This window comes from Lactuca saligna, chromosome 5 (assembly GCF_052625555.1).
Source record: "Lactuca saligna cultivar CGN05327 chromosome 5, ASM5262555v1, whole genome shotgun sequence".
Taxonomy (NCBI): domain Eukaryota; kingdom Viridiplantae; phylum Streptophyta; class Magnoliopsida; order Asterales; family Asteraceae; genus Lactuca; species Lactuca saligna.
This window is the reverse complement of record NC_136421.1, coordinates 246,500,823-246,515,671: the sequence shown is the minus strand read 5'-3', so window position 1 is coordinate 246,515,671 and position 14,849 is coordinate 246,500,823. Positions and strand designations below refer to the sequence as shown.

At 33.2% G+C, this 14,849-nt stretch overlaps 1 non-coding gene across 1 annotated transcript; it reads left to right on the top strand.

The window, feature by feature from the left end:
* The first annotated feature begins 13,924 nt into the window (after positions 1-13,924).
* LOC144999378 (U2 spliceosomal RNA) lies at positions 13,925-14,121 on the top strand. Its single transcript, XR_013660852.1, has one exon. It is a non-coding gene; the product is annotated as a U2 spliceosomal RNA (small nuclear RNA).
* Positions 14,122-14,849: the final 728 nt, after the last annotated feature.

Sequence of the window (14,849 nt, the reverse complement as noted above, 5' to 3'; positions counted from 1 at the left end):
ACCCAAATGACATATCAAGGCTAGGATCCAACACAATATTCTACAATTAGGAAGGGGGGGGGGGTGTCGTAATCCAATTGCAAAATATTTGAAGGTAAGTAAATGACAAATTACCAATTTACACTAAGAAAAACGAAAAAGAAAATTAGGTTTTAAATGTTTTGAAACTCATAGATCTTTTGAGATTCATTGAACTTTTCAATGACATGTATAATCTCGATTATGACCTTCAAGTTTGTGACTAGGATGTCGAGGATCACAAACAGGGTGTGGATAACCATGCAAATTAGTTTGGTACTCTCGATGTCGATCACCACCCAGTCAATATGTTGATTAACCACGCATACTCCATCGATTAATTATAATCTTACGAGAAACCCATTGCCATCCTTCATTGGTCCCATATTAGTATGTCGATTAACCACACACGCTCCACTATGACCAACAAGGTGCAATGTGTAATTTAATGGATTAACACCAATTCCACATTTCTCCTAAAGTAACTAAGATATGGGAATTTGTAAAAGTGTTTAGTTACTTCGTATTTCATTATACATGTAATGGAAGGTTGTGTCCTATCCTACCCGTTCGGCTAACGACCATCCACTAGTCAATAATGCGGTGGGTAATAGTGGATACCCAATGGTGGTCATTTTCCAGGCCGCTTCCTTAAACATCCCTTATAGACCAGCTTCATGAATGAGACCTACTAACGGTAAGACTGACATTTACTTATACATATATAATATATTAGACTTTTAATTTTATATAGTATAAGGGTGTATTTTACTATTAAAATACTAGATGGTCTAACTTAATAAATTATACTTTTAATTTAATTAAATATACACCATATTATTATGGATTTATTAACTCTCTTTTAATTATACACTTAATTAGTTTAATAAAACCATAAGGGTGTAATTTGAACTTTTCAAAATACTAGGGTTTTAGAATTTAATGTTTCAAAATTAAACTTATAATCAAAATTTTAAATTCCAAAACTTGAGGGCAAGTTTTTAAACTTTTCAAAACATACTAGATCAAATTACAAATAATTTAATTAAAAAATTAATTAGTGATTATCTAAATTTGGCCTAATTCAATTTCATGGTAAGATAATTCAATCAAATAATTCAAATAATTAAAGTTTTATCATATAAGACAATGATTATCTAATTAAATGACAATTATCTTCTATTTTGACAAGGATAATCACATCATATTAATAAAATTCAGATTTTATGAATCAAAAACGGTTTTGGTAATTATCCTAAGCTAAAATAGGTCAAAATCCCGAAAAATCTTTCATCTGACCCTCCGACTCGTCGAGCTAACAATGGACTTGTCGAGTTGCTAGTGAACTCGGCGAGTTCACATATGGACTCGGTGAGTCCATGCACCATAATGGGTTTTCGTGATTTTCAGTCTTGAACAATTAAACATAGCATCAAATACAATAGATAAACAACCTAGACTCTGATACCACTGATGAGTTTTGAGCATTACATCAATCCTATGGTGCACATGCAAACCTTAAAGCTTTAGATCTAGTCTGTCTAATTGTACATGCAATAATCATCTAAAGTTCATAAACCATAAATCTAGCATAATATAATCGAAATTTACATATGATTAGAGTTTAGATCTTGCCTTGATTGTTATGTAGCAATAAAAATCACAATCCTTCTTGATATTGACTTCTGAAAGCCTAGTGCCCCAAGTGTTGCACCTCTAATGAAGTCACAAACACCACTAGCAACAAGGATGAACAAGAGAGAGAGAGAGAGAGAGAGAGAAAGAAAGAAAGAAAGAAAGAAAGAAAAAAAGAGGCATAAAAACATCCAAGATCTTCTAAAGAATGCTTAGACATGTTTTTGGGAGTCTTGGGGTTCCTTATATAGTTAACGCTTCTAGGATTATCAACTTGGAAACCCTAATCCAGTTGCTTAGTCCTTAAGCAGCCCAAAGATCCTTCCAGAAGGCCCCTTGGACGATATCTATATGGACTTTCATATAGAATTCATCCATTGCTTCTTTATGGATCCTAAGCCAAGCTTTGTAACTATCTTATAATTACAGTATCAATACCCTTTATTTAATTAATCTCTTTTAACCACAAAATTATTTCTAAATTAATTCTTGATCAATATTAATTAAACAATATGATTTCTCTTTTAATATATCATTCTTATAACATATTAATAAATCGTAATTAATCCTCTTTCTCCATAATTTATCATATCAGTTGCTATGGTGAAGGTAACCCAAAAGGACCATGCTTATAATCGGGTCATGTACATATCAAAATAGTTATGGGCTTAGACACTCAATCCAACAATTAATTCCATGAAGTGCTTCACATCAGCGTGGGTTTAATCCAGTACTCATATCTTATTTCAAGAGTACTCATGAACGTCGCGGCAAACCTTTGTTATGTCTAAACACTTAGACAATCTACAAACCAATTCATGACGATCTAACCTCACAACTTACTCCTAAAGTATTATCGACTATGGATAAATTGAACAATCTAATTATTCTGGAAGAAAAACATGCAAAAGTGAAACAATAGTAAATATTTGACACAATATAGTAAACTTTAATCATAAATAATTCTCCATTAATTAATCGTAAAATGTCAAATGCATTTAAATATTACAAGTTTCTAAACATCTATCTAATTATTAAAACTAATATCGTCCTTCAGACCAATGTTCCTCGCATGCTGCAAGTACTTAACCATGCTCAGACCTTTTGTGAGGGGGTCTGCTGGGTTCTCCTCTGACGATACCCTCTTGACTACAATGAGTCCCTCTTCTACCCGATGTCTGATGAAGTGATATTTTTTGTCGATACGTTTGAATCTACCATGATCCCTTGGTTACTTGGTTAATGCAACTGCTTCTTCGTTATCATAGAAAATCTCCATAGGCTCTTTTATGGTTGGTACAACTCAAAGGTTTCCAATGAAGTTATTCAACCATATTGCCTCCTTCGACGCTTCGCTCGTTGCTATGTCGGTTAACCCCACACGCTCCACTAACAACTTAGCAAGGTGCAAAGTGAAATTTCCATGGGATAGCACCATTTCATATTTTTCCTAAAGTAACTAAGTTTGGGAATTTATAAAATTTTAGTTACTTTAATAATTTTCATTATACTTATTAATGAGAATTAATGTCATATCCTACCCGTTCGGCTCACAACCCTCCACTAGTCAAGGAAACGGTGGGTGAGAGTGGACACCCATTAAAACACCATTTTATAGGGAGTAACCTTATACACCCTTATAGACCGGTTTCGTGAATGATGTCTACTAACAGTAAGACTAACTTGTCTTTTATATATATATATATATATATATATATATATATACACACACACACACATATATATATATATATATATATATATATATAACTCTTAATATTATAATAGTATAAAGGTTGAATTTTAAACTTTTAAAATTCTAGGGTTTGGAATTAAAGTTTCATAAATGAGACTCTTCAAGTTCCAAAACTTGAGGGCAAGTTTTGTAACTTGTCAAAACTTTTGATTTCTATAACTTATGGATTTTAAAGTTCCATAAATGAGACCTTTCAAAATCCAAACCTAAGGACAAGTTATGAAACCTTTCAAGATCTCTTGAATTCTATAACTTACAAGAGTTAATAGTTTCATGAATAATGACTTTTAATATTCCATAACTTGAAGATAATTTATGGAATTTTTTCAAGAAACATATAGATATGAGTATGTCTACTTAATCCAAAACAGGTCAAAAACTCGAAAATTCTGTCTTCCGATGAACCAACTCGTCGAGTGCACTAATGAACCCGACGAGTTCATCTTCATAAGTGTGACATCCCCATTTTCACTGCCAGAAAAATACCGATTTTGTTTATGCTTTATAAAAATCAGAGTACATCTTTTAATAAAAATGTTGCGGAATTTGTTCCCATAAATAAATGATAATTTCATTATCAAACATTTCCGAATAAATGTATTTTTATTCCTTTTAAAACATTTGGGGTGTCATCGTCAATACAGAAACATAAGCATAAACAGAACTTACATTTATTTACACTAGTGATCTATATCTCCTTAATCTCTCAGTGTAATGTAACTTCACATCGTCACCTGTGATACACGTAAACTGAGTGGGTCAGGTTGGGAAACTTTGTGAGTACATAGGGTTTTCAACCCACAATAATATAATTATTATGTTTAATCATCAAACAATTAACCTAATTATCCATCCCCATTATCTTCTTTATTCCTAAGTACTTTCCATAAAGATTTATCCTAAGGGTCGTCTCCTACATCATATTTACATCTCAACTCCTTACATCACATTTCCTTATATGTTTATTCCTAAGGTCTCTCCCTAAGGATCATCGCCTACATCACATAAATAATATTGATTCAGGGATTACTCCCTAAATACGTGCCTAACAAGGGTTAGGGTATCATCGCATGAATATGTAGTTACAACATCGCCTGAAATCGTAATTCATATTAAGGGTTAGAGTATCATCGTATGAATATGTAGTTACAACATCGCCTGAACTCGTAATTCATTACCTACAGGTTATGGGCTTGTTGGTGTTTCCACGGGGTTGTATAGAATAGTCTGTGATCTCCATCTATACTCTGGTAGATGACTATATTGCCACATTGTTGGTTAAGGTTATGATATCTCCTTTCATCCTACATCACCTATTCATCATCATCTATTTACCTAATTATCATCACCTTTCTATCATCACCTATCTCTCATCATTTTATTTCATCACACGCCAACTATTTCATCTACCCATGTTTCATCCACAACATATTTGTAGATATAAAATAAATATATCGTTTAAATCTTTTAAAACATGTATAAAATCGTTCATCCAACATAGACAACAAGTATTCAAATAATATGCACACATAGCACGTAATTTATATAAAATATTTCATATCTATATGTAAGATGAAAGTAACTATGCACTCACAACACATAATTTATATTAAATACTTCATATCTATGTGTAAGATGAAAGGGACTATGCACTCACTTGATAAGGTAGTGACTCGGTACTCGGACAACGCTTCATTTACTTTAAAATAATTTCCTTCGATGAAACTAAATATTATTACCACTATATTTTAGTCTATATTTACCATGACTAATTATTAGTCTTATTATTATCATATAAGCGTTTAAACAATACTTTCCAACCACTATGTTCAGACAAGGGACAAACATAAAACATTGGAGGACAGGACCATTTTGGCATATAGCACTTATGAAATCCAACAACCCTATGCGGCCCTTTAAACTAGATTCCCCGTACCGCGAGTAGTTAAAAATATATTATAACGACACTTATATAATAATAGCTCAAATATTTATTATAAGTTCATAATAACAATACTAATTTTAAATATAAGCTATATTAAAATAGGGTAAGCATAACTTACTTACAAGGGGGTTTTAGCTAGGAGTCGGGCTCTGCAGGGGCAGAACTTCGTCTCTGAATATTTCTAAGAAAGATTCGTGCAGCGCTTCAACGCTCACCTTACTATACTAAAACTATAGAAAGAGAAGTTGAATCACGAGGGACCGAAATGCTCGGGGGATAAGAAGAGAAAGACTCTTGAATCAAGAGAATAGTGCAATAAATATGAGAGACCAAACCTCTTATTTATAGTAATTGAATTTACAAAAACTACCCTCCATAATTACTTAATGACCTTATAGTTATATAAACGACTAAACACCCCTTCATAATACTATTTTAAATAGATTTAACGATATTTATACTAAACTAATGTCAAAAGTACTTAACACTAATCTTATATAACCGCATCATTGATACCTTTCTAATGATATAGACATTTGTATATATATGTGTACGTATATATGATTTATACTTTATTTTAATACATAAATATGCTATTATAATTTGTAACTCGTTCATACGAACTCCATTTTTGATGTTCTTTATATCCACGCGTTTGTATTTACGAGTACTACAACTTTCATTTAGACGTTGTCAGTTAATTCTCATTCTATCTCAAATTTACAAAACTGTATCGAATTTATCGCGCTCGAAGAGTAGGGACCAAGTTTCATCCATATCTTTAACATACGAACTCTACTCTCGACATTATTTATATCCGCACGTAGGTAAAAACAAGATCTAAAACTTTCATTTAGACTCCGTCGGCTAATTCTCAACCGATCTTAATTTTAACAGTAGGAGGAGATTATACCGTTAAATGTTCGCGTAAAACTCATAACTTCTACATACGGACTCCGTTTTCGTATGTCTTTTTACCATTGAGTTCCTAACTGCTCGAACTAAAGTTCGAGTTTCGGGTCGTGCACTACTATGTCAAATGTTAGAAAATTCATAACTTCCTCATACGAAGTTAGATTTGGGCGTTCTTTTTATGGATGCTCTCAAATTAACATATTCTACGAATTTTGTTTAGATTACTAAGGCTAAAAAGTCATCTATTGTAAATTCACTATTTACATCTCCCAGTGCCGTGCCAGTTTTGCTGAAAAACTTCGACGGGTCATAACTTCTTCGTTATAACTCGGATTTCGGCGTTCTTTATATGTACCGAACCCTTGTAACATATACTACAACTTGGTTAAGATTAACCCTTCTAAATAATCTTCCATCAAAAACTCATTTTTGATGCTTATTGTCTCTAAATTGACTAGCCCGTATCTGCGGGCGTTACAATAAGGCACCTACTCATCGAGTTCATAGATGGACTGATTGAATAGGCCATGGCAGAATTTGGAATTGTCATTTTTCAGATTTTGAAAATCGCACATTTGCATCCATATAATAGAAAACAATCATGGCTCTGATACCACTGTTGGGTTTTATGTACCCTAACATCCCTATGGTGCACATACAACCCTAATTCTTTGGATCTAAGTTTTCTCTAATTCTACATGCAACATTCGTTTCCAAAGAATGAAGCCTAAACTGGCATACAAAATTTGACATATGGATCATAAAACAAGTTAGAAGATTACCTCTTGATGTAGCTAATAGGACTTTGACCTTAAGTGAGCTTAACATCCGAAGTGTTGTGCCTCAAACAAGTCACAAACACCAATAAAGAACTAGATGAATATGAGAGATATTTATGAGACTAAAAATCAGATTCTCTTGTTGAAATGCATGGTGGTCACCGATTTTAGTGCATATGATTACATATTTATAGTGTAGAATTCCAATAGTCATATGTAACCCTAATCTTACACTTAAGCTTATGATCCATGCATTTGATTTGGATTATCACTTCATGGATTAACCAATAAGCATAGCCCATCACAAATCAACCATGGATCACTAGCCCAATCCATATGTATTACTTGATTTACATAATTAGTCCCTATTAATTCAATTAGTCTATTTTGATCACTAAATTGATTAAAAATTAATTCTTGATCAATACTAATTAAATAATATGATTTCTCAATTAATATATTATACTTATAATATATTAGTAAATCACTAATAACATCTTACTCAAATATCAATTTATCAAATTGTTATGGTGAAGGCAACCCAAAATGGACCATGCTACTATCGGGTCAAATACATACCAATTATAGTTATGAGCTTAGACCCTTAATCCAACACCTCATGGAGTGTCAAAATCAGCGCCTTGCAGAGTCGCTGTCGCAGAGTGTCAAATACAGTCTGCTGTTCAAGGCCCCACTGGAAATCCACCCCTTCCTCGTCAGACGAGCGAGGGGTACCACAATCTTGGAGAAATCATGTATGAATCTATGGTAGTACCCTGCCATCCCTTCATCGCCAGACGTGTATGTATTTCTGAGTACCATCCTTTCCTTTAGATATCAACATATAATTCTTATCTATTTAAATTCATATTTTTTATAGAGATTAAACAGTTAAATTTTATGTGAAAATCATAACTCCTTCATATGAACTCCGTTCTCGACTGTCTATATATCGATAAATTCGTATTTGCGAGATCTTCAACTCTTGTTTACATTGTTTTGGATAACAATCAACCAATTTTAATTTTGATTTCTATGTGACACACTATTATACTGTGTCGCATCAAAACATTTGAAAATTCATAACTTCCTCGTACTTAACATTTAGGCATTATTTATATACACACTTTCGTTATTTAGACTACTATGGCTATCATTTAGGTTACTTAGACTAATAAGAAAAATATCTCCAATTCATCTTTTATGACCCACTCTGTCGTATAGGGTTAAAAATGACACTTCGAAAAATCATAACTTCTTCATACGAAATCAGATTTAAGCGTTCTTCATACCCATATAATTGTCATCACGACCACTACAACTTTCATCAAGACTATTTATCCAAAATAGTCTTTTATTTTTAATGTTTTTATCGCAATTCGTTAAATTTATAATAATGTTTTATACAAATATTATAAGCACATAATATTTTCCCGTAGACACATGTATTAAATATATAAATATCATTTATATAACTCATATTGCGTATGAATGATTCTTATTTATTTACGATTGTCCTATTTGAGGATTCAACTATTCGTTAAAACAAATATTTATAATTTTATAATCATTAAAATGTATACCCTAAATTCGTGGGCGTTACAGATTTGGGAAGATCTTCAAGAAAGATTCGGAAAAGAAAGTGCTCCGAGGGCATACAAGCTTAAATGACCCCTAACCAACATGCGACAAGAAGCACATTTAGTCTCGTCCTACTTCACAATGATGAGAGGCGTATGGGATGAAATCGAATCTGTCTCGCCTTCACCTACGTGCACATGCGGGAATTGTTCTTGCAACTTGGGAAAAAGGCTTACATAATCTAAAGGAAAGGAGCGCATATATGAGTTCTTAGTGTACGTGGTCGGTATTCGTTGATAGGTTGAATATCGTTTTCGTGGTTTTTTACGAGGTCGGATTTTTCGGCTGACCTGATATTGCTAGAGTTGACCTGGTATTACTTGGGCTTACGCCCATACCCCATTAGGTAGACGTGTAGATTGCCAATGGTTGTTTAGAAAGAAAACAGAATCAAACAAGAATCCTAATTTAAAGAAGTTGGGCAATTTGCCTTTCATTAATTTTGCTACAATTTTTATAATAATATATATGCATATTTCCAAGCACCACATGTATTTGAACCATCCAAAACTCTACTAATTTCAACCTAATATATCTAATATATTAGCTTAAATATATTAATAAATGTGAAATATGATCATAGTAATGGTAGATTTTTTTGAATTATCAATATAATATACTTAAAATGTTAAATCCAAAATATAAACAAAATATCATTTAAATATCATATCAAATCCAAAATATAAATCAAAAATTTGAAAATAACTTAAAAATATTCAAAGACTATTTTTTTTTTAAAATTAGATTAAATTTTCTAAATGTAAAACCTAAATTGACATGTCAAATTACCTAAAAATATTTAAAATTATTATTTAAAATAGTATTTTTCCCTAATAAGTATTTTTTGTATTACTTTACAATAATAATAGTTATAACATAAAGTTATTAATTACATTACATTACCTTACAAAAAGGTCAAAAACTAATATCTAAATTAAATTATGATAACGTTCAAAAGCAACACTAAATCTAGCTTCATATTTACTTTTGTTTACAAGTAAACCGCGAGTAGGGGCAATTAAATAATATGATTTATTAAATGTTATAATATGACTTAAAATTGTTATAAATTTTTTTATAACAACTCGGTGAAAAAAATATTGTTTCATTGTTAATATCAATAACATAATTATTTTTAAAATGGATTTTCCAAATTTTAACTATGTAAGTTTATTTTGTACAACACACAGATATTCACCTAGCAAGTAATGTCTGATTTTGCATTGTATCGAATGCGATATTTTTTTTATTTCCTTCGTACGCAATTTTATAAGGAAAGAGAAAACGAAGTCAACCCAGTTGATGATGAGGATGCGAGTGAGAATAAGGATGAGGATGTTTTTGTCGAGTTTTTTCAACCTACATTTAAGCACACACTAACAATGTGGATAAAATTCATGGAGGTCGATCAAAACAAGTAGAGAATAAAAGGTATACATGAGAGGGATGCCATGTGTTTTGAGGGTGATAGTACTAATGCGGACTAGCAAATATCTTAGAAAGACATGGTCATTGTGAAAGACATAACTAACGGTAAGAAAGGATAAACAAAGTCAAATAATATCAATGAAGATGGAAGGTCGTCTAAATTCATGTCGAAACCACAAGGATTTGATCTGGTCTATTTCATTGTGTTTTTGTCGAGGGGTTCCGGAAGCAACCCACAATCGAGGAACATGATTTTGTGTTGAGGATTCGTTTGATAAGCCAGTTAATTCCTCCTTCTACTCAGCGACGACCGGATGTACTCGAAATGGTGTAAATCATACATTCGTAAATTATCGAGGGAGAACATGGTGGATACAAGAATATTCTTTCTCTTAAATGTTTGTGGGATTAAGAGCATATTAAAATGGAATAAATACATGAAGTTGTGTAGAAAGCATACTGTTATGTTATGTATTAGGGGATTCATAAACATGTATGGTTCGTTAGATGTTGTAAAATTAAAGAGTATTTAGGGAAACGGGTATTACTATGGATTTGGGATCCTTTGGTGGTTATAAAGAATATAGTTACTTGTAAGGAACAAATTATCATTATCGAGGTGGAGTGAGTGTTTCATAAGTTATGATTCTTGATGATCAGTGTGTAGAATCCTCGGGATGAAAAGTCAAAGAAGGCACTTTGGGAGCTCATATGGTCTTTCATGAATCGAGACCGAGAATATTTTATTATTATTGGAGACTTTAATGGAGTCGGAGACCTATTCGAGAGGGCAGGTTTGATTTTTTATTAGGCCATGATAATTCATTTGATGATTTTATTCATAATACAAGTCACTTGATGTTCCTATGAGTAGCTATAAATTTACCCAAATTAGTGATAATTACGAAAAGTGAGCTAATTGGAATGTTTTTTAGTGTTCGAGAATCTTGTAAATGTTTCGGGTTTTATGTCAATGGCCTTGGAGAGATCAGGTAGTGGGTCCATTCTTTTCGAACATGTGGTGGAGATTACCATTCCTTTCAAGTTGTATAATTATTAGATGAAATGGGATGATTTTGACGATGCTATTATAAAGACTTAGAATCATCCCTTAGATTCGGTTAACACAAACAAACAAATGTTGTTTGACAAAATGAAGGTTTATTGAAATAAAAACACATTAAAGTTTCACTTTTGGTTTTAAATGATCCTTTACCCTCTTTTTTTACCCCTTAGATCATCAAACTCGAAAATTTACCCGTCCAAAACACTATTTTGCTTAAAATTACTAGTTTCTCGATCATAGTTGTTAAATGTACGTTGACTTCTAATAGCTAAAGCCTCCCCACCACTATTGTGTCCAGTGTCCACCCATTTGATCCCTTATATTTCCACCTTTTTCTCTTTTCTGTGGTAACACCCCGTTCCCGAGTTCAACTTAACAAGAGAAAGGAAAGTAAATGGATGGAATTAAGAAGAAAATAAAAGAAATTGGTGTTCCCGAGTTTCATTAAAGGAGGAAAGTGAAAGGAAGTGGAGGGAAATGGGTGGATCACTTTCTCTCCTAACTTTCCTTCCGATTTAGGAGGTTTTGGAAAGAAAAAATAAAATGATTCATTTTCCTTCTACTTTTCTCCAACTCGGGAACACAAAAGAAAATTTTGTTTTCCTTTTCTTTCTCTTATTTTCTCTCGTGGCTTCCTTTTATCTTCTCTTCTTTTCTTTTGTTAAACTGGGAAACGAGGCGTAAAGGAGCTCTAATTTCCTCACGCAATCTTCCAAGGTTTGCATCAATCGAAAATCACCATCGTCCAGACGTCCACCCATTCGATCCCTTCTTTTTTCCCTTTTCTCACTTTTTTTTTGCAGTAAAGGAGCCCTAATTTCCCCTCACAATCTTCCAAGGTTTGCATCAATCGAAAATCACCACCGTCCACCTCTTCCCACTTCCATCGCCATTAATAAAGCATTCAAGTTTCCGATTTCATTTGATTATGTGTTTGGATGATTTGCGATGGAATGTTCTCTCAAATTGATTCGGTGGTTAAAATGATTTGTGTTGTAAAGGTGATGAAAACACACTCAGAGAGTGTATGTGTATGTTTCCGTTTTTCATCCTCTCATTTAATCAATTCAAGAAATTAAGTTACAATAATTTAAGAATTCACTTCTCCATTCCTACACAAACTCAAAATCGATGAAACCCAACACACACATTGTATGTGTGTGTTTCTTTTTCATCCTCTCATTTACTCTCACCTTGTCGTTAAGAAAAGTTGAGATATTTAAGGAGTACATCTCCATTAAAAGTAAAATACCCCCAACCATGATGAGAATGATTTAGCGAAAGCAGGAATGACAAATGCGACTCTTTAAAATTGAAGAACCGTGATGGTGTGCGGGGAGGGAGTTTGCCATTTCCTTCTGCGTGTCTCTGCATTTCCCTCCATCAGTTGATTACCAAGGCTTCAACAAAAGAAATTAGAAGAAAAAAACAGTTTGTGATTAGCAGGAGGATCCGAAAATTGGTGAGAATATTTTAGTTATGAGTAAGAGGATCAATTCTTATGATAACGTAAGCACTTAAGATTATCCCTATTGTTTAGTAAAGAGCAAGATATACCTAAAGAGAATGAGAGGAGAAGATTGAACTGATGGATGTAATTTGGAGTTTGAAGCAAACAGGGTTGATAGTAGTCAAGTACATCCAAGCAATCACTTGAGTTAAAATTCCTTTATTTTCAGAAGCTTGTATTGAGTTTTGAGTAGCATTAATTGAGACTCACCTCTTGATATCCACTACTTGAAATCAATGGCTTAAACGATGCTGTGATGATGTTAGAACATGGATTATAGCACCTTATGTACATTCAGTCGAAAAATAAAGATCACAGATGGTAAAACAAGAGCGAGCATTAAGTTTCGATTGTTGAATATGTATTTTTCCTTTTCATCCATTAACAAAATTGGAATATAATGTTATTATTGAGCATTTTTATTTTTTCTAAATATATTTGTTCAGTAAAAGTCATCCCCATAAATGCTAGAATGGAATCGGAAGTGATTGTAAGGTTGAAAAAGCGGATAGCATCTTGGAAAGGAACAGTGAAGACTTACGGGAAGCATAATGTAAGGTTTAAGGTTACCTGGGAACGGGATGACGTAACATAGAAGAAACGGTTGCCCGGAAAATAATTTCTGCCAGCTTTTTAAACGAGTAAGAAATGTGTTAGATATCATATGATTATACAATTAGATGGTTTGAAGATATAATATGGTTTTTATCAGCAAAACAAGTTAAAAGGATTATGTTGATTAAAAGCACATATTTTTGTATATATGTAGAAGGGATTTTAACAAGTTGGACTTATCTGATTAGTTTGAGTGTGTCCATTAGTTATTGTGTTTAGCTATTAATCTACTTAATAGATGATATGTGATATAAAACTGAATGGACAGTAGGTACATGAGTGGAAGGAGTCATTTATAATTCAGTAGTTATCAACATCACAACATGAAATGAAGTTGTTTTGTTTGTTGGCATTGAGTGAATTTAAAGGACAGAAAAAGCAATGCAATCATAAACACATATATGCAAATGCAGTAGTAGTGTAAGTTTGATTTGAATATATAAAGAAAGTAAAGAAGCAAAAGAATAGTAATATTTAAGTATTGAAGGAAGGAACGAGGAAGGGAGCTGGCAGTGAAAGTGAAAGATTCAGCATCCCAATTCCCACATCGGGTGAATGAAGGAAACAGGCAAGAGGGAGGCGAGTAGAAAAGGGGAAGCCCAGGGCTGTAAGAAGCATACCTTTCTCGGCCTTTTGGCTAAGATCAAGTGTAGTATCTGTTCTTATCAGTTTAATATCTGATATGTGGGCCATCGGCCCACTCGATATTAATCTTATTTTTTATGGGGGAAGGCCCGTTACAGTAGCTTGCTGCTGGGGTTCTTCACGCGTCGCTTTGGTCTTACACTACTGCCAGGGCCCGGCGCACCCCTCCAATATTCAGTTCAACTTTTTTGACCTGTAAGTGTCGAACCAGGCCAGAAACCAGTTATTAGTCAACTATGGAAACAATACTAGATAAGTTTGATAACATCGTCTTGGGAATTCTTCACACACCAATATGGGAACACACTAATATAATATATACAGAAACTAACTAAAATTTTATTTTTAACTAACAATTAAACCAACTTACTGTAATTGAACTTCTGCTCATGTACTTATTATGAATTTGTATAACTACATCCTGCTACCCCACAAGCTGGATTTCCTCCAATGCCCAGTTCAATGTTCATAGATTTGACTTAACTTTTAGACTTTAAAAAGCTTACAGAGTTCAAAGTCTTTGCTGTTGGTGTTTTCATGTGAACCCACTCCCATAATTTCCACCATGGACCTGGCTTTTGTTGGATTTCTTTCATGTTACAAATATGGTAAGTAACAAGAGACTCAAAAACCGGTTGCTTTTAATGATATATATGTTCGTCATGAGATGAAACAAAACAAGGACAATAAATGTTTGTGTGAAAATTTTTAAAAAGCGGGTGTCCATCTGAGTCGGACTAGTCGGCAATACAGGCCCGAATAGCCAAGACTTGTAATCCTTCCACCATCAGAAGCGAGGGGTTGTCGCAGCTCTGTGAAGCCAGCCTAACACAGTGCCCCCTTCTCTAGGTTCCAAGAGACCCAAAGCCTTCGCTCAAGCCACTTGAACCAACTCT